Source organism: Phyllobates terribilis, unplaced genomic scaffold (genome assembly GCF_046119375.1).
Source record: "Phyllobates terribilis strain yellow unplaced genomic scaffold, ASM4611937v1 Scaffold_3__8_contigs__length_932513732, whole genome shotgun sequence".
NCBI classification, from domain to species: Eukaryota; Metazoa; Chordata; class Amphibia; order Anura; family Dendrobatidae; genus Phyllobates; species Phyllobates terribilis.
Genome location: NW_027362763.1, coordinates 614,040,575 through 614,060,225, shown reverse-complemented (window position 1 = coordinate 614,060,225; position 19,651 = coordinate 614,040,575). Strand labels below are relative to the sequence as shown.

The 19,651-nt window shown below is 40.2% G+C and overlaps 1 protein-coding gene across 2 annotated transcripts in view; it reads left to right on the top strand.

The window, feature by feature from the left end:
* The first annotated feature begins 8,533 nt into the window (after positions 1–8,533).
* Positions 8,534–19,651, top strand: part of CUNH6orf120 (chromosome unknown C6orf120 homolog) — a 131,850-nt gene continuing 120,732 nt past the window's right edge. The window contains exon 1 of one of the 2 annotated variants that reach the window (XM_073671495.1): positions 8,534–8,580. The gene's annotated coding sequence lies outside the window, so the exon portion shown is untranslated. Of the gene's footprint in view, positions 8,581–8,763; positions 9,005–19,651 lie in introns of those variants that run through there. The other variant, XM_073671492.1, reaches the window with a different exon arrangement.

Genomic DNA, 19,651 nt, shown 5'->3' with positions numbered 1-19,651 from the left:
CATACAGAACAATAGTTATGCCCATATTCCTATCAGAAGTAGATGAAGTATGTTCCTGGGCATGTGTATTTGTGATATTTTAGCCATAATCCCCATACAGAACAATAGTTATACCCATATTCCTATCAGAAGTAGATGAAGTATGTTCCTGGACATGTGTATTTGTGATATTTCACCCATAATCCCCATACAGAACAATAGTTATACCCATATTCCTATCAGAAGTAGATGAAGTATGTTTCTGGGCATGTGTATTTGTGATATTTCACCCATAATCCCCATACAGAACAATAGTTATACCCATATTCCTATGAGAAGTAGATGAAGTATGTTCCTAGGCATGTGTATTTGTTATATTTTAGCCATAATCCCCATACAGAACAATAGTTATACCCATATTCCTATCAGAAGTAGATGAAGTATGTTCCTGAGCATGTGTATTTGTGATATTTTAGCCATAATCCCCATACAGAACAATAGTTATACCCATATTCCTATCAGAAGTAGATGAAGTATGTTCCTGGGCATGTGTATTTGTGATATTTTAACCATAATCCCCATACAGAACAATAGTTATACCCATATTCCTATCAGAAGTAGATGAAGTATGTTTCTGGGCATGTGTATTTGTGATATTTCACCCATAATCCCCATAGAGAACAATAATTATACCCATATTCCTATCAGAAGTAGATGAAGTATGTTCCTGGGCTTGTGTATTTGTGATATTTTAGCCATAATCCCCATACAGAACAATAGTTATACCCATATTCCTATGAGAAGTAGATGAAGTATGTTCCTGGGCATGTGTATTTGTGATATTTCACCCATAATCCCCATACAGAACAATAGTTATACACATATTCCTATCAGAAGTAGATGAAGTATGTTCCTGGGCATGTGTATTTGTGATATTTCACCCATAATCCCCATACAGAACAATAGTTATACCCATATTCCTATCAGAAGTAGATGAAGTATGTTCCTGGGCATGTGTATTTGTGATATTTCACCCATAATCCCCATACAGAACAATAGTTATACCCATATTCCTATCAGAAGTAGATGAAGTATGTTCCTGGGCATGTGTATTTGTGATATTTCACCCATAATCCCCATACAGAACAATAGTTATACCCATATTCCTATCAGAAGTAGATGAAGTATGTTCCTGGGCATGTGTATTTGTGATATTTTAGACATAATCTCCATACAGAACAATAGTTATATCCATATTCCTATGAGAAGTAGATGAAGTATATTCCTGGGCATGTGTATTTGTGATATTTCACCCATAATCCCCATACAGAACAATAGTTATACTCATATTCCTATCAGAAGTAGATGAAGTATGTTCCTGGGCATGTGTATTTGTGATATTTCACCCATAATCCCCATACAGAACAATAGTTATATCCATATTCCTATGTGAAGCAGATGAAGTATGTTACTGGGCATGTGTATTTGTGATATTTCACCCATAATCCCCATACAGAACAATAGTTATACACATATTCCTATCAGAAGTAGAAGAAGTATGTTCCTGGGCATGTGTATTTGTGATATTTCACCCATAATCCCCTTACAGAACAATAGTTATACCCATATTCCTATGAGAAGTAGATGAAGTATGTTCCTAGGCATGTCTATTTGTGATATTTCACCCATAATCCCCATACAGAACAATAATTATACCCATATTCCTATGAGAAGTAGATGAAGTATGTTTCTGGGCATGTGTATTTGTTATATTTTAGCCATAATCCCCATACAGAACAATAGTTATACCCATATTCCTATCAGAAGTAGATGAAGTATGTTCCTGGGCATGTGTATTTGTGATATTTCACCCATAATCCCCATATAGAACAATAATTATACCCATATTCCTATCAGAAGTAGATGAAGTATGTTCCTGGGCTTGTGTATTTGTGATATTTTAGCCATAATCCCCATACAGAACAATAGTTATACCCATATTCCTATGAGAAGTAGATGAAGTATGTTCCTGGGCATGTGTATTTGTGATATTTCACCCATAATCCCCATACAGAACAATAGTTATACCCATATTCCTATCAGAAGTAGATGAAGTATGTTCCTGGGCATGTGTATTTGTGATATTTCACCCATAATCCCCATACAGAACAATAGTTATACCCATATTCCTATGAGAAGTAGATGAAGTATGTTCCTGGGCATGTGTATTTGTTATATTTTAGCCATAATCCCCATACAGAACAGTAATTATACCCATATTCCTATGAGAAGTAGATGAAATATGTTCCTGGGCATGTGTATTTGTGATATTTCACCCATAATCCCCATACAGAACAATAGTTATACCCATATTCCTATCAGAAGTAGATGAAGTATGTTCCTGAGCATGTGTATTTGTGATATTTTAGCCATAATCCCCATACAGAACAATAGTTATACCCATATTCCTATCAGAAGTAGATGAAGTATGTTCCTGGGCATGTGTATTTGTGATATTTCACCCATAATCCCCATACAGAACAATAGTTATACCCATATTCCTATCAGAAGTAGATGAAGTATGTTCCTGGGCATGTGTATTTGTGATATTTCACCCATAATCCCCATACAGAACAATAGTTATACCCATATTCCTATCAGAAGTAGATGAAGTATGTTTCTGGGCATGTGTATTTGTGATATTTCACCCATAATCCCCATACAGAACAATAGTTATACCCATATTCCTATGAGAAGTAGATGAAGTATGTTCCTGGGCATGTGTATTTGTTATATTTTAGCCATAATCCCCATACAGAACAATAGTTATACCCATATTCCTATCAGAAGTAGATGAAGTATGTTCCTGGGCATGTGTATTTGTTATATTTTAGCCATAATCCCCATACAGAACAATAGTTATACCCATATTCCTATCAGAAGTAGATGAAGTATGTTCCTGGGCATGTGTATTTGTGATATTTCACCCATAATCCCCATACAGAACAATAGTTATACCCATATTCCTATGAGAAGTAGATGAAGTATGTTCCTGGGCATGTGTATTTGTTATATTTTAGCCATAATCCCCATACAGAACAGTAATTATACCCATATTCCTATGAGAAGTAGATGAAATATGTTCCTGGGCATGTGTATTTGTGATATTTCACCCATAATCCCCATACAGAACAATAGTTATACCCATATTCCTATCAGAAGTAGATGAAGTATGTTCCTGGGCATGTGTATTTGTGATATTTTAGCCATAATCCCCATACAGAACAATAGTTATACCCATATTCCTATCAGAAGTAGATGAAGTATGTTCCTGGGCATGTGTATTTGTGATATTTTAGCCATAATCCCCATACAGAACAATAGTTATACCCATATTCCTATCAGAAGTAGATGAAGTATGTTCCTGGACATGTGTATTTGTGATATTTCACCCATAATCCCCATACAGAACAATAGTTATACCCATATTCCTATCAGAAGTAGATGAAGTATGTTTCTGGGCATGTGTATTTGTGATATTTCACCCATAATCCCCATACAGAACAATAGTTATACCCATATTCCTATGAGAAGTAGATGAAGTATGTTCCTAGGCATGTGTATTTGTTATATTTTAGCCATAATCCCCATACAGAACAATAGTTATACCCATATTCCTATCAGAAGTAGATGAAGTATGTTCCTGAGCATGTGTATTTGTGATATTTTAGCCATAATCCCCATACAGAACAATAGTTATACCCATATTCCTATCAGAAGTAGATGAAGTATGTTCCTGGGCATGTGTATTTGTGATATTTTAACCATAATCCCCATACAGAACAATAGTTATACCCATATTCCTATCAGAAGTAGATGAAGTATGTTTCTGGGCATGTGTATTTGTGATATTTCACCCATAATCCCCATAGAGAACAATAATTATACCCATATTCCTATCAGAAGTAGATGAAGTATGTTCCTGGGCTTGTGTATTTGTGATATTTCACCCATAATCCCCATACAGAACAATAGTTATACCCATATTCCTATCAGAAGTAGATGAAGTATGTTCCTGGGCATGTGTATTTGTGATATTTCACCCATAATCCCCATACAGAACAATAGTTATACCCATATTCCTATCAGAAGTAGATGAAGTATGTTCCTGGGCATGTGTATTTGTGATATTTCACCCATAATCCCCATACAGAACAATAGTTATACCCATATTCCTATCAGAAGTAGATGAAGTATGTTCCTGGGCATGTGTATTTGTGATATTTTAGACATAATCTCCATACAGAACAATAGTTATATCCATATTCCTATGAGAAGTAGATGAAGTATATTCCTGGGCATGTGTATTTGTGATATTTCACCCATAATCCCCATACAGAACAATAGTTATACTCATATTCCTATCAGAAGTAGATGAAGTATGTTCCTGGGCATGTGTATTTGTGATATTTCACCCATAATCCCCATACAGAACAATAGTTATATCCATATTCCTATGTGAAGCAGATGAAGTATGTTACTGGGCATGTGTATTTGTGATATTTCACCCATAATCCCCATACAGAACAATAGTTATACCCATATTCCTATGAGAAGTAGATGAAGTATGTTCCTGGGCATGTGTATTTGTTATATTTTAGCCATAATCCCCATACAGAACAATAGTTATACCCATATTCCTATCAGAAGTAGATGAAGTATGTTCCTGGGCATGTGTATTTGTGATATTTCACCCATAATCCCCATATAGAACAATAATTATACCCATATTCCTATCAGAAGTAGATGAAGTATGTTCCTGGGCTTGTGTATTTGTGATATTTTAGCCATAATCCCCATACAGAACAATAGTTATACCCATATTCCTATGAGAAGTAGATGAAGTATGTTCCTGGGCATGTGTATTTGTGATATTTCACCCATAATCCCCATACAGAACAATAGTTATACCCATATTCCTATCAGAAGTAGATGAAGTATGTTCCTGGGCATGTGTATTTGTGATATTTCACCCATAATCCCCATACAGAACAATAGTTATACCCATATTCCTATGAGAAGTAGATGAAGTATGTTCCTGGGCATGTGTATTTGTTATATTTTAGCCATAATCCCCATACAGAACAGTAATTATACCCATATTCCTATGAGAAGTAGATGAAATATGTTCCTGGGCATGTGTATTTGTGATATTTCACCCATAATCCCCATACAGAACAATAGTTATACCCATATTCCTATCAGAAGTAGATGAAGTATGTTCCTGAGCATGTGTATTTGTGATATTTTAGCCATAATCCCCATACAGAACAATAGTTATACCCATATTCCTATCAGAAGTAGATGAAGTATGTTCCTGGGCATGTGTATTTGTGATATTTCACCCATAATCCCCATACAGAACAATAGTTATACCCATATTCCTATCAGAAGTAGATGAAGTATGTTCCTGGGCATGTGTATTTGTGATATTTCACCCATAATCCCCATACAGAACAATAGTTATACCCATATTCCTATCAGAAGTAGATGAAGTATGTTTCTGGGCATGTGTATTTGTGATATTTCACCCATAATCCCCATACAGAACAATAGTTATACCCATATTCCTATGAGAAGTAGATGAAGTATGTTCCTGGGCATGTGTATTTGTTATATTTTAGCCATAATCCCCATACAGAACAATAGTTATACCCATATTCCTATCAGAAGTAGATGAAGTATGTTCCTGGGCATGTGTATTTGTTATATTTTAGCCATAATCCCCATACAGAACAATAGTTATACCCATATTCCTATCAGAAGTAGATGAAGTATGTTTCTGGGCATGTGTATTTGTGATATTTCACCCATAATCCCCATATAGAACAATAATTATACCCATATTCCTATCAGAAGTAGATGAAGTATGTTCCTGGGCTTGTGTATTTGTGATATTTTAGCCATAATCCCCATACAGAACAATAGTTATACCCATATTCCTATGAGAAGTAGATGAAGTATGTTCCTGGGCATGTGTATTTGTGATATTTCACCCATAATCCCCATACAGAACAATAGTTATACACATATTCCTATCAGAAGTAGATGAAGTATGTTCCTGGGCATGTGTATTTGTGATATTTCACCCATAATCCCCATACAGAACAATAGTTATACCCATATTCCTATCAGAAGTAGATGAAGTATGTTCCTGGGCATGTGTATTTGTGATATTTCACCCATAATCCCCATACAGAACAATAGTTATACCCATATTCCTATCAGAAGTAGATGAAGTATGTTCCTGGGCATGTGTATTTGTGATATTTTAGACATAATCTCCATACAGAACAATAGTTATATCCATATTCCTATGAGAAGTAGATGAAGTATGTTCCCGGGCATGTGTATTTGTGATATTTCACCCATAATCCCCATACAGAACAATAGTTATACACATATTCCTATCAGAAGTAGATGAAGTATGTTCCTGGGCATGTGTATTTGTGATATTTCACCCATAATCCCCATACAGAACAATAGTTATACCCATATTCCTATCAGAAGTAGATGAAGTATGTTCCTGGGCATGTGTATTTGTGATATTTTAGACATAATCTCCATACAGAACAATAGTTATATCCATATTCCTATGAGAAGTAGATGAAGTATGTTCCTGGGCATGTGTATTTGTGATATTTCACCCATAATCCCCATACAGAACAATAGTTATACTCATATTCCTATCAGAAGTAGATGAAGTATGTTCCTGGGCATGTGTATTTGTGATATTTCACCCATAATCCCCATACAGAACAATGGTTATACCCATATTCCTATCAGAAGTAGATGAAGTATGTTCCTGGGCATGTGTATTTGTGATATTTCACTCATAATCCCCATACAGAACAATAGTTATACTCATATTCCTATCAGAAGTAGATGAAGTATGTTCCTGGGCATGTGTATTTGTGATATTTCACTCATAATCCCCATACAGAACAATAGTTATACTCATATTCCTATCAGAAGTAGATGAAGTATGTTCCTGGGCATGTGTATTTGTGATATTTCACCCATAATCCCCATACAGAACAATAGTTATACTCATATTCCTATCAGAAGTAGATGAAGTATGTTCCTGGGCATGTGTATTTGTGATATTTCACCCATAATCCCCATACAGAACAATGGTTATACCCATATTCCTATCAGAAGTAGATGAAGTATGTTCCTGGGCATGTGTATTTGTGATATTTTAGACATAATCTCCATACAGAACAATAGTTATACCCATATTCCTATCAGAAGTAGATGAAGTATGTTCCTGGGCATGTGTATTTGTGATATTTCACTCATAATCCCCATACAGAACAATAGTTATACTCATATTCCTATCAGAAGTAGATGAAGTATGTTCCTGGGCATGTGTATTTGTGATATTTCACCCATAATCCCCATACATAACAATAGTTATACTCATATTCCTATCAGAAGTAGATGAAGTATGTTCCTGGGCATGTGTATTTGTGATATTTTAGCTATAATCCCCATACAGAACAATAGTTATACACATATTCCTATCAGAAGTAGATGAATTATGTTCCTGGGCATGTGTATTTGTGATATTTTAGCTATAATCCCCATACAGAACAATAGTTATACACATATTCCTATCAGAAGTAGATGAATTATGTTACTGGGCATGTGTATTTGTGATATTTTAGCTATAATCCCCATACAGAACAATAGTTATACACATATTCCTATCAGAAGTAGATGAATTATGTTACTGGCCATGTGTATTTGTGATATTTTAGCCATAATCCCTATACAGAACAGTAATTATACCTATATTCCTATAAGATGTTGATGAGATATATCACCAGGCATGTGTAACCCTGATATTCTATACATAATCCCAAATAGTTACAATCTTTTTTCTCTGGTTCTATTATTAAACTTTAATCCAGTCCTGTGGATGTTCTGGTTCATTTTAGTATTTCCATTGAATTCCCTCTGATTTCTTTCTATATTACAGGTCAAGAGTTAAAAACTGCAGCTTCTTCTAATCCAGTATCAAGGCCAGAAGTCATTTCCTGGTCTGCATTCGAAAAATGTGCTGCCATCCAGTGGTCGAGTCTAGCATTGCAGCCCATCATCCCATCATCCCAATATGCTGTTTAGTACGTCCTAATTTAGTCCAGCACATGACTGTAGTGTAACAGCAATAATGACTCTTTGTACATTATGTTTGGCCCTGTACTGCCACTTAAACCATAATTTCACAATAAAGGTTATTTATTAAAATTCCTCAGTCTGCTTGGACCTATCATTCGGTGGTTCTCCTTTTTCAATTCCTTTTACAAGTAGAAATTGAGTCTTTACAGTTTACAGCAGATTTGTTACACTTCAACAACAAAAAAAGAAACATCGAATTTACTATATTTTTCACAGGAACGACTGAGATGTAGAACATAAACCCGCCAGTAGATGGCGCTGTATGATTAGTGTTATAGAGGTTCTGAGGTCCGAAATGAAAGTCACGTGGTATAAAGTGCATTTTGGTAGTTGTGTCGCTTGGTGACGCTATCAGAGGTGCAGTAGAATCTGATATTACATAATAATGGCGCTACTCGTAGTCATACATGGTGTAGTGTTCTTTCAATATTTCAGTTATAGAGCAATTTGGTTTGTATCGGAAGTAATGGGGCACAGGGCAATTCTGTATGATGTGCTGTGTGGTGTTTAATAGCTGCCCCGCCGTTTCCTGCTCCCCTCCCGCTCTGGCTATTACTACTTCCTGGCACTGAGCGCTCAGTGCTGACAGGACGGAGTGTGAGGCGCCCGCCCGCCGGCCGAGGAGGGGGACTGCTGCTGCCGCCGCCGGCCGAGGAGGGGGACTGCTGCTGCCGCCGCCGGCCGAGGAGGGGGACTGCTGCTGCCGCCGCCGGCCGAGGAGGGGGACTGCTGCTGCCGCCGCCGGCCGAGGAGGGGGACTGCTGCTGCCGGCTCTTCTATGGTGAGTGCGGCCCGTGGCATGTTAGGACTCTCATTCCCCGGCCTTGCTCACATGGCCAGCAGACGTTCTATCACCGGGAGTGGCAGCTGACAGGACTTGGCGTCGTGTTTGTGGCTGTCCGGTCACTCTCTGGTGCCTGTTTCTTACGTACGTTACAGATTGTGTTTTGTGAATACCAAATTGAAGCTCAAAGAGGGCAAAGTGCAGTTCTCCGCGGTTCATGTGCTGTTTGTCGGGGCAGTTCACACATTTTTAGGCTGCGTGCCCACTATGTGGTTTTCAAGCGTTTTTGCCGCAGAATTTCCGCAGTGAAAACGCTTAAAAACCGCTTGGTCCCCAATGATAATCCTCATGTGCTGTGCACATGCTGCGGAAATTTCCACTGCGTTTTATCATTACGGAAAAAAACGCAGCATGTCAATTAATTTTGCGGACACGCGACATAATTGCCGCCATTGACTTGCATTGAATCGCTTAATATCCGCATGACTATGTGCACACGCGGATATTCTGCGTTTCAATGTGCGGATGGTACTCTGGTTTGGAGAAGAGGAGACTCTCATCCAGACCCAGGTACCATAGTATCTGTTAAAAGAATAATTTAAAGTAAACATTATACTCCCCTTCCAATGGCCCCCGGTCTCCTGTACGATGCGTCCGGTCTCTTATACGGCTCGCGATGGTCTAAAAGGACCTTCCATGACGTCATTTAGTCATGTGACAGGTCCGCTGACCTGTCACATGACTAAATGACGTCATTAAAGATCCTTTTAGACCATCGCGAGCCGTATAAGAGACCGGACGCATCGTACAGGAAACGGGGCCATCGGAAGGCAAGTATAATGTTTTATTTTTTATTTTTATTCTGTTTTTTAACTATTTCTTGGTCACACTATATAAATCCATGCCGGTTGCATGGATTTATATAGTGTGACCAAGTTGTCAAGTTGCTAAAATCGCTTGGAAAGCGCTTGATAACCCGCATGCAGAAATGCATGCAAAAACGCTTCACAAACGCTTCTGCCTGGCAGGAAAAACGCATGTAAAATCTGCATGCGTTTTTCCTGCCACAGAGATGCGGAAAAAATCTGCAGCATTTCTGCATTGTGGGCACTTAGCCTTAGGCTATGTGCCCACGATGCAGAAATGAAGCAGAAAATTTCTGCAGCATTTCTGCATCTCCCTGGCAGAAAAAACGCATGCAGATTGTACATGCATTTTTCCTGCGAAATACATGCGGATTCACATGCGTTTCCGCTTGCGGATTGACAAACGCTTTCATAGCTATTTTAGCATCACTTGCAAAGTGCTTGTGACAACTAGGTCACACTATATAAATCCATGCAAACAGCATGGATTTATATAATGTGACCCGAGAGAATGGTTAAAAATAAACCTATATACTTATAATAATATAATAATAATAGTTTATTTTTATAGCGCCAACATATTCCGCAGCACTTTACAAATTTTAGGGGGGACTTATACAGACAATACAGAATAAGCATATCTCATATCGAAAGGAGTGAGGGCCCTGCTCGCAAGCTTACAGTCTATGAGGAAGTGGGGGAGACAAAAGGTAAAAAGTACATATATTGTATAATGCAGCCTTGATATACTGAATAGGATAAATAATAATACATGGACTGGTCGCCAGCCAGTATGTGTGCAGTCCTGACAGAGGCTTTTATGTGCATGGTTGGTTTGAACCCGAAGTTGAAGAAGATTTTAATATGGGGGAAAGCTGGGATGGACAGAGTGTGTTTAGGTGATACGCCAGTCTAAAGAAATGTGTTTTTAGGGTTCGCTTGAAACTGTGGGTATTGGGAATTAATCGAACTGTCCTGGGTAATGCATTCCAAAGAATTGGCGCAGCACGCGAGAAATCTTGGGGACGGGAGTGGGAAGTTCGGATTATGGAGGATTTTAGTTTCAAGTCATTTGCAGAACGAAGGGCACGTGTAGGGTGGTAGACTGAGACAAGGGAGGAGATGTAGGGGGGTACTGAAGCATGGAGGGCTTTGTGGGTAAGCGTGATAAGTTTAAATTGAACTCTATATTGGATGGGCAACCAATGCAATGACTGGCACAGGGAAGAGGCATCTGAGTAGCGGTTGGCGAGGAATATGATCCTGGCTGCTGCGTTCAGGACGGATTGGAGAGGGGAGAGTTTAGTAAGAGGGAGACCGATTAGTAGAGCGTTACAATAGTCAAGATGAGAATGAATAAGAGCTACAGAAAGAGTTTTTGCCGAGTCAAAGGTGAGAAAAGTCCTGATTCTTGAGATGTTTTTGAGGTGTAGATGACATGAACGAGCGAGTGATTTGATGTGAGGAGTGAAAGAAAGATCTGAATCAAAAATGACCCCAAGACAGCGGGCTTGTAGCTGGGGAGTAATGGTTGAGCCACAAACGGAGATGGCAATATCGGGCACAGGTAGATTAATGGAGGGAGGAAAGACGAGTAGTTCAGTTTTTGATAGATTCAGTTTTAGGTAGAGGGAGGACATAATGTTGGACACAGCAGAAAGACAATCACTGGTCTTTTGTAGTAATGCAGGGGTGATGTCCGGAGCAGAGGTGTATAATTGGGTGTCATCAGCATAGAGATGGTACTGAAATCCGAATCTACTGATTGTTTGTCCAATAGGAGCGGTGTATAAGGAGAAAAGAAGGGGGCCTAGGACTGATCCTTGAGGAACCCCGACAGTAAGAGGAAGTAGGGAGGAGGAGGAGCCGGCAAAAGACACAGAGAAGGAGCGGTCAGAGAGATAAGAGGAGAACCAGGAGAGAACCGTGTCCTTGAGGCCAATAGTGCGGAGCATAGTGAGGAGGAGCTGGTGATCCACAGTGTCGAATGCTGCAGAGAGATCCAGGAGAATCAGCAGGGAGTAGTGACCATTAGATTTAGCTGTTAGTAGATCATTAGAGACTTTAGTGAGGGCAGTTTCAGTAGAATGTAAAGAGCGGGAACCAGATTGTAAAGGGTCAAGAAGAGAGTTGTCTGAGAGATAGCGGATTAGACGGGAGTGGACCAGGCGTTTCAGGAGTTTAGAGATAAAGGGAAGATTGGAAACAGGTCTGTAGTTGGCCATGCAGTTCTGGTCGAGGGATGGTTTTTTAAGTAATGGTTGTATGCTGGCGTGTTTAAAAGAAGAGGGAAAGATACCAGATGAGAGGGAAAGGTTGAAAATTTTAGTTAGGTGAGTGGTGACAGCTGGAGCAAGGGACTGAAGGAGATGTGAGGGAATAGGGTCGCTGGTGCAGGTGGTAGGGCGAGAAGATGCAAGGAGCCTGATCACTTCATCTTCCGTGACTGGTTCGAAGTCAGAAAATGAGCAAGATACAATGTGGCGGGGGGGAGCATGCATAACATTTGGGGATTGGGAGAAAATTTCCTGTCGGATATGGTCAATTTTTTCTTTGAAATAGTTAGCCAGATCGTCAGCGCTGAGGTCGGTGGTCGGGGCCTGTGCTGTTTGATTGAGGAGAGAATGAAACGTGTCAAAGAGTCGTTTAGGATTATTGGAAAATGAGATGATGAGGTTGTTAAAGTAGGTTTGTTTGGAGAGGTGAAGGGCAGAGTTATACGTTTTCAGCATAAATTTATAATGGAGGAAATCTTCGGGCAGATTTGATTTTCTCCACAGCCGTTCAGCGCACCAGGAGTACCTCTGGAGAAGACGTGTTTGAGGCGTGTGCCAGGGTTGTTGCCGTCTATGCCGAATTTTTCTTTGTGTAGGAGGTGCGGCTTCATCCAGGGCGCATAGCATTATTTTGTTATAATGCTTCAATACAGAGTCGGGACATGAGAGGGAGGAGATTGGGGCCAATGATGATTGCAACCTTTTTATAAATTTCTGGGTGTTAATGGCGTGTAAATGTCTAAGTGTGGACGGTGGGAGTGTCTTGAGTAGAGTCACAGTTCTTGACAGAGAATGAAAGAAGATTATGGTCAGAGAGTGGAAGGCGAGAGTTAGTAAAGTCATGTACTGAGCAAAGATGGGAGAAGATCAGGTCCAATGTGTTCCCGTCTTCATGTGTAGGAGAATTAGCAAGCTGTGAAAGGCCGAAGGAGGAGGTTAGTGATAAAAGATGCGTGGCAGATGGGGAAAGAGGATCGCCAATTGGGATGTTAAAGTCTCCCATGATTATCGTGGGGATGTCGCAGGATAGAAAATTTGTAAGCCAGGCAGCAAAGTGATCCAGGAATTGACGGGGGGGACCTGGGGGGCGATAGACAACCGCCACTCGCAGGGAGAAGGGCTGGTAGAGTCTGACTGTGTGGGCCTCAAAGGACGGGAAGATAAGGGAGGGTACAGGGGGGATAACCTGAAAAGTACATTTTGTTGAAAGAAGCAGACCAACACCTCCACCCTGATCTGTTATCAGGTCGCGGGGTATGAGAGAAATGTACTTACCTTCCGATGGCCCGGCGTGTGTTGCTGCGCTCCTTCCTGGCTGCCAGCTGATCGCAGGACACCACTGAAAAACCTGCCGTCACATTACTGTGACCGCGCAGGTCCTTCAGTCCTGCCCGCAAGCACAGGGAAGGAGTCCGGGGGCCGTCGGAAGGTGATATAATCTTTATTTTTTTATTTTATTCTTTTTTTTTTTTTACAGTTCTATGGTACCTGGGTGTGGATGAGACTCTCCTTTTCTCTACACCCGAGTACCATCCGCACATTAGAACGCACCAATTACGCAAGTACAGATGCAGTCTTGTGGAATTGGCGCCTTCTAATGCAAGTCAATGGTGGCGAAAACGCAGCGCTTCCGCAAAATTAATGGACATACTGCGGATTTTTGAGCGCAGCATAAACGCTGCGGAAAAATCCGCAGCATGGGCATTGAAAGTGCAAAATTGCATAGGGGACCATGGCAGAAGGTTTCCCAAGCGTTTACGCTGCGGAAAATTCCGCAGCAAAAACGCTTGAAAAATGCATCGTGGGCACATACCCTTAGGGTCTGTGCACACGGAGTCTCTGTAAAGAGGCCAAATACGCCAATGTTTTATCCCAATGATTTTCCGTTTTTGCATCTGTTTTTTTTTTTTGCTCCCCTTCTTCCCAGAGCCAAGTAAGGGCTTGTTTTTTTTGTGGGATGAGTTGTACTTTTGAAGGACACCATTGGTTTTACCATATCATGTACTGCAAAACGGGGAAAAAATCAAGGTGCAATGAAATTGCAAAAAAAAGTGCAATTCCACAATTATTTTTTGTATTTTTTAATTTGCCATGTTCACTAAATGCTAAAACTGATCTGCCATTATGATTCTCCAGGTCATTAAGAGTTCGTAGATACCAAACATGTAAAGGTTCCTTATTATTTAAGTGGTGAAAAATAAAAATGGTGACTTTTTTTTTTTCAGGATCTGGGTGAGAGTTTCTTTTTTGCATGCAGAGCTCACTTTATTGATACCATTTTGAGGTAGATACAATGGTTTGATCACCTGTTATTGTAATGTTGTGGCGACCAAAAAAACATAGTTCTGGCGTTTTTTGATTTTTTTTTTTTTTTCCTGGTTACACAGTTTACCAGTTGGACTAATTCTCTTTATATTTTGATCGGGCTTTTCTGAACGTGGCGATACCAAATGTGGTTTTTTTTTTTATTATTATTTTGAATGGAGCAAAAGGGGATGATTTGAACCTTTATATATTTTCAGGCTATGTGCCCACGATGCAGAAATGCCCCGGATTTTTCCTGAACGTTTCTGCATCTCCCTGGCAGAAAAAACGCATGCGGATTGTACATGCGTTTTCCTGCCAGGGACAAGAGGAAGTGAAGCGTTCTTCACATGCATTTCCGCATGCGGGTTGACAAGCTCTTTCCAAGCGATTTTAGCATCACTTGGAAAGTGCTTAACAACTTGGTCACACTATATAAATCCATGCAACCGGCATGAATATATATAGTGTGACCAAGTTACTATGCTGCAAATGCAGCATCAATAGTAAAAAAACAAACAAACAAACAAAAAAACCCCATTATACTCACCTTCAGATGGCCCCTGGTCTCCTCAGCGATGTGTCCGGTATCTTCGGCGACTCTTGGTGCTCTAAAAAGGACCTTCCATGATGTCATTTAGTCATGTGATGGTCACGCAACCATCACCTGACCGCTAACGTCAGCGGTCGCGTGACCGTCACATGACTAAATGACGTCACGGAAGGTCCTTGCAGACCACCGCCGGAAGTCAAGGAGACAGCAGCGCCACTCCGAGAGACCGGGGGGCGCCGGAAAGGTGAGTATAAGGTTTTTTTTAAAATTTTAATTCTTTTTTAACTACAGGTACTATGGTACCCGGGTCTGGAGGAGAGTCTCCTCTTGTACTTAATGATGGTGATAAAATTTGTTTGATAAGACTTTAGTTTATTTTTGAAAAAAACAAAAAACAGAACTTTGGAGAACAATTTCACAATTTTCAATCTTTGAATTTTTATGCCCTTAAATCAGAGAGATATGTCACACAAAATAGTTAATAAATAACATTTCCCACATGTCTACTTCACATCAGCACAATTTTTGCAACAAAAGGGTTAAAAGTTGACCAGCGATTTCTCATTTTTTTCCAACAAAATTTACAAAACCATTTTTTTTAGGGACAACATCACATTTGAAGTCACTTTGAGGGGTCTATATGACAGAAAATACACAAAAGTGACAGTAAAAAATACACCCCTCATGGTGCTCAAAAACAAATTCAAGAAGTTTATTAACCCTTGATGTGCTTCACAGGAACTGAAGCAACGTTGAAGGAAAAAATGAACATTTAAATTTTTTTTCCCCCAAATTTTACTTTAGACCTACATTTTTTTTATTACTTTTTGAACGCAAAATTATCTGGAATCGAGAGTGGACACCATGTCGTGTTTGGAGAGCCACTAATGTGCCTAAACAGTGGAAAACCCCCACATGTGACCCCATTTTGGAAACTAGACCCCCTAAGGATTTTATCAAGGGGTATAGTGAGCATTTTGAACCCAGAGGTACGACACAGAATTTGATAATATAAGGTTGTCATATTAAATGTGTTGTCAATAGTGTTGAGCGCAAGTGCTCGCTACTTGAATTTGCAGCATGTGCTTGGGTATGCTCTGAGTATCACGGGTGCTGGAGTGATATGCTCGAGACTCCGCCCCTGCATGTTTTGCATCTGTTAGACACAAAAAAAAAACATGCGGGGTTTGTCCGTTTATGGCAAACAATCTCCGCCTGTTTTTTTTGGCTGTTTAACAGCCGCAAAGCATGTGGGGCGGGGACTGAAGCATATCACTCAGGTACTCACGATTCTCAGTGTATACCAGAGCACCCGATAAAAATTCAAGTAGCAAGCACTTGCGTTTAACACTAGTCATATTGTCATAATTTTTAGTTTTTCTTTACCTTTGAAAAAATGCCAACCCTAAGTCCCAAACGCAAGTCCGCACAGAAAAATACCACAAAAACGCAATGTGTTAACATAGCCTAAGAATATTTTTACACTTTGCATTTTTGCTGCTTTTTGTATGCTAATTAAAAGCTGCATTTTACAATGCCAGCAAAGCTATGAGATTTCAAAGTCTCATGCACACACTTTTTATTTTCCTGACTGAATTGGAAACCTGCTGCATTTTTGAAAACTGCAGCATGTCACTTCTTTCATCGTTCTTGCAGCATTTCTTCACCCATAGAAAGCAATGAGTAAATGCAAAAAAACGCAGGTATCAGGTTTTGCTGCAGTTTTAGTGAAAAAAGCATGTACAGCAGTACGTCAAACATATATTTATTTTTGTGATTTTTTTTTTTTCTAAGTTTAAACCATAATGTCTTTCTGTTCTCACCTGAGATGGCAGTTAGGATTACTCTAGTGATGAGCGAGCGTTCTAGTCACTGCTTGGTACTTGCCCCAGCATCTCCCCATATGTTTGTCGCTCTTTAGAGAGCCAGTTAACATGCAGAGATTGCCTGCCACTCACTGTAATGCCAGAGTCATGTTGGTTGTGGCATTACAGTGATTGGCTGGCCGCATAGCGTCATCAGGTCTATATAAGACCTGGTGACCCTATGCTCATTACAGTGTACCCCGGAAACAGTAGGCTGTTGAGTGAGGGACAGAATTGGTGGTTTTAGTCAGGTGTATGTCATGCAGGGTTTGTGGCAGTGTATACAGCACAATAGGTTCCATTACACCTTCTGTCTGCTGCTGCTGTTGCATATCTACATAGCAAGGCTATTTTTTTTTTTTTGTTCTTAATACTGATTATTTGCTTAAAAAGCAATAGAGTACTCAATTTTTCTGCTCCATTTGCTTATTAGCAGACTACAGGCAGATTTTTTTTTTTATTTTTTCATATTGCTGTATTGTGTAAGCAGAGAAACTTTTCCATCATCACACGTGATCCCATATTACAGCGGCAATAGTCCGTGACATTTTTTGGAGTGTGCCAAATATTCCACTCCATTTAAAGCACACCTGTCAGCAGGATTGTGCTTAGTAAACCACATACACTGTCAGGTGGGCGCTAGTGATGAGCGAGCACTGAAATGCTCTAGGACTCGTTGCTCAGGTCGAGTAAAATGGAATGCTCGAGTGCTCGGTCTGAGTAACGAGCCCAATGTAAGTCTATGGGAAACTCAAGCATTTTTCTGGCGGCCCCCCCAGAAAGGGCCTAAAATGTGCCTAAATCGATGGGAACAGTGCTCAAATGGCATGGGGAAGACCCCCTGGATGCATTTCTGACTCCAAGGGTCACTGCTGTCAACAATGTTGTCAGAGGTATTACGCCACTTTTACGGACTCGCAATAAAACATACAAAAACAAAACCAAAATCTATTTTCCTGGGAAATATGTTAAGGAACGTCCTTTCCAGGTTAATGAATTGTATATAAGGCAAAATAAATATACAAAAACGCTCCTCCATAACTTGGGCTATGTTCACATGATGCGTTTTTGCACTTTTGCACTGCTTTCAACGGTGAAAAATGAATTCACCGGGAAATGTCATTTTAACATTTTAATACCTTATCTGGCCATGTGGTGTGTGAGACATGATCAAACATATCATGTTTCATTTATGAAGGAGGGAGTCTGAAAGTCACAAAGACTATTTTTATAGCCTTACTATTCTTAAAGGGCCAGCAGTCGGCTATGCTTTGTTGTTCCCATTATTAACGAGTGGGTCTCCTATACTGTTATTGCATATGCAGTGACTGCAAGGGCTGCCAAAAATTTGGATGCACCCCAATACCCCTTTGAAGAGACATAGAAGAGAGTCTCGGTAAAAAAAAAAAAATGTTCCCATTAAAAAGAAGTGGGTCTCCTATAGTGGTAATGCCCATGCAGTGACTGCAAGGGCTGCCAAAATTTGGGAAGAACCCCAATAAGGGTATGTGCCCACAATGCAGAAATGAAGCAGAAAATTTCTGCTTCATTTCTGCATGTCCTTTCCCGGAAAAACGTGTGCGAAATTTGACACGCGTTTTTCGCGTGTTTTTTAAGCGTTTTGCACGTGCGGAATTGCCTTGCGTTTTTTAATGCATAGAGAAGGCAATTCCGCATGTGTAAACGCACAAATAATGAACATGCTGCGGATTTTTCAATGCATCAAAAACGCTGCTGAAAAATCCGCAGCATGGGCATTGAAATTGCGGATTGTCATTGGGGACCATGGGAGACGGATTACCAAGCGTTTTACAGTCGTTTACGCTACGCAAATTACGCAGCATAAACGCTTGAAAAACGCATTGTGGGCATGCAGCCTAACAATTTAAAGACACATAGAGCTGGGCCGCAATAATGACATGTTCCCATTAGAAAGGAGTGTCTGCTATACAGTTATAGGGTATGCAGTGACTGTAATGGCTGCCAAAAATTTGAAGGAACTCCAATGCCCCTTGCAAGAGACGTAGATATGGTGGTGGAGGATGAGAAGGAGGAGGACAAGAGCAAATACACAAAATCAGGAAGCGTATACCCATGTCTGGGTGTGAAGACATTGGTGCATGGGAATAGTTAGACCTCCCCAAAAAGACACTGTATTTGAGTTTTACACTGCTATCATTCGGTGGTGTTGAGAAGTCTGGCCCAATCCAGCCCTTGTTCATTTTTATAAGAATCAGCCTGTCTGCATTTTCAGTTGACAGGCGGATTCACCTATCAGTTATAATTTCACCGGCGGCACTAAAAACCCCCTCTGACAAAACTCTAGCGGCAGGGCAGGCCAGGACCTCCAAGGCGTTGAGAGCCAGTTCATTCCACGTATCCAGCTTGGATACGCAATAATTATAAGGCACAGAGGAATCGCTGAGGACGATGGTACGGTCTGCAAGGTACTCCCTCACCATGTTCCGAAACTTTTCCCTACTTGTGAGAGTACCCTGCGCATCAGGGGCTGTGCGATGGGATGGTCTGAGAAAACTGTCCCAGAACTTTGACAGTGTTCCTCTGCTGGATTGTATTTTGTGTCCCTCTCGCCTGTACTGCTTGGTTGTCCAACCAACGGTGACCTCTGCCGCCAGCATTTTCAGATGGGATTTTTTTTTAATAATTCCACAACAAAGGCCTTCTGGTACTGCCCCATTTTATTAGGACTGTCCTGCGTGGGAATAAGAGCCAGAAAGTTCTCCTTGTAACGTGGGTCTAGAAGTGTCACCAAACAGTAA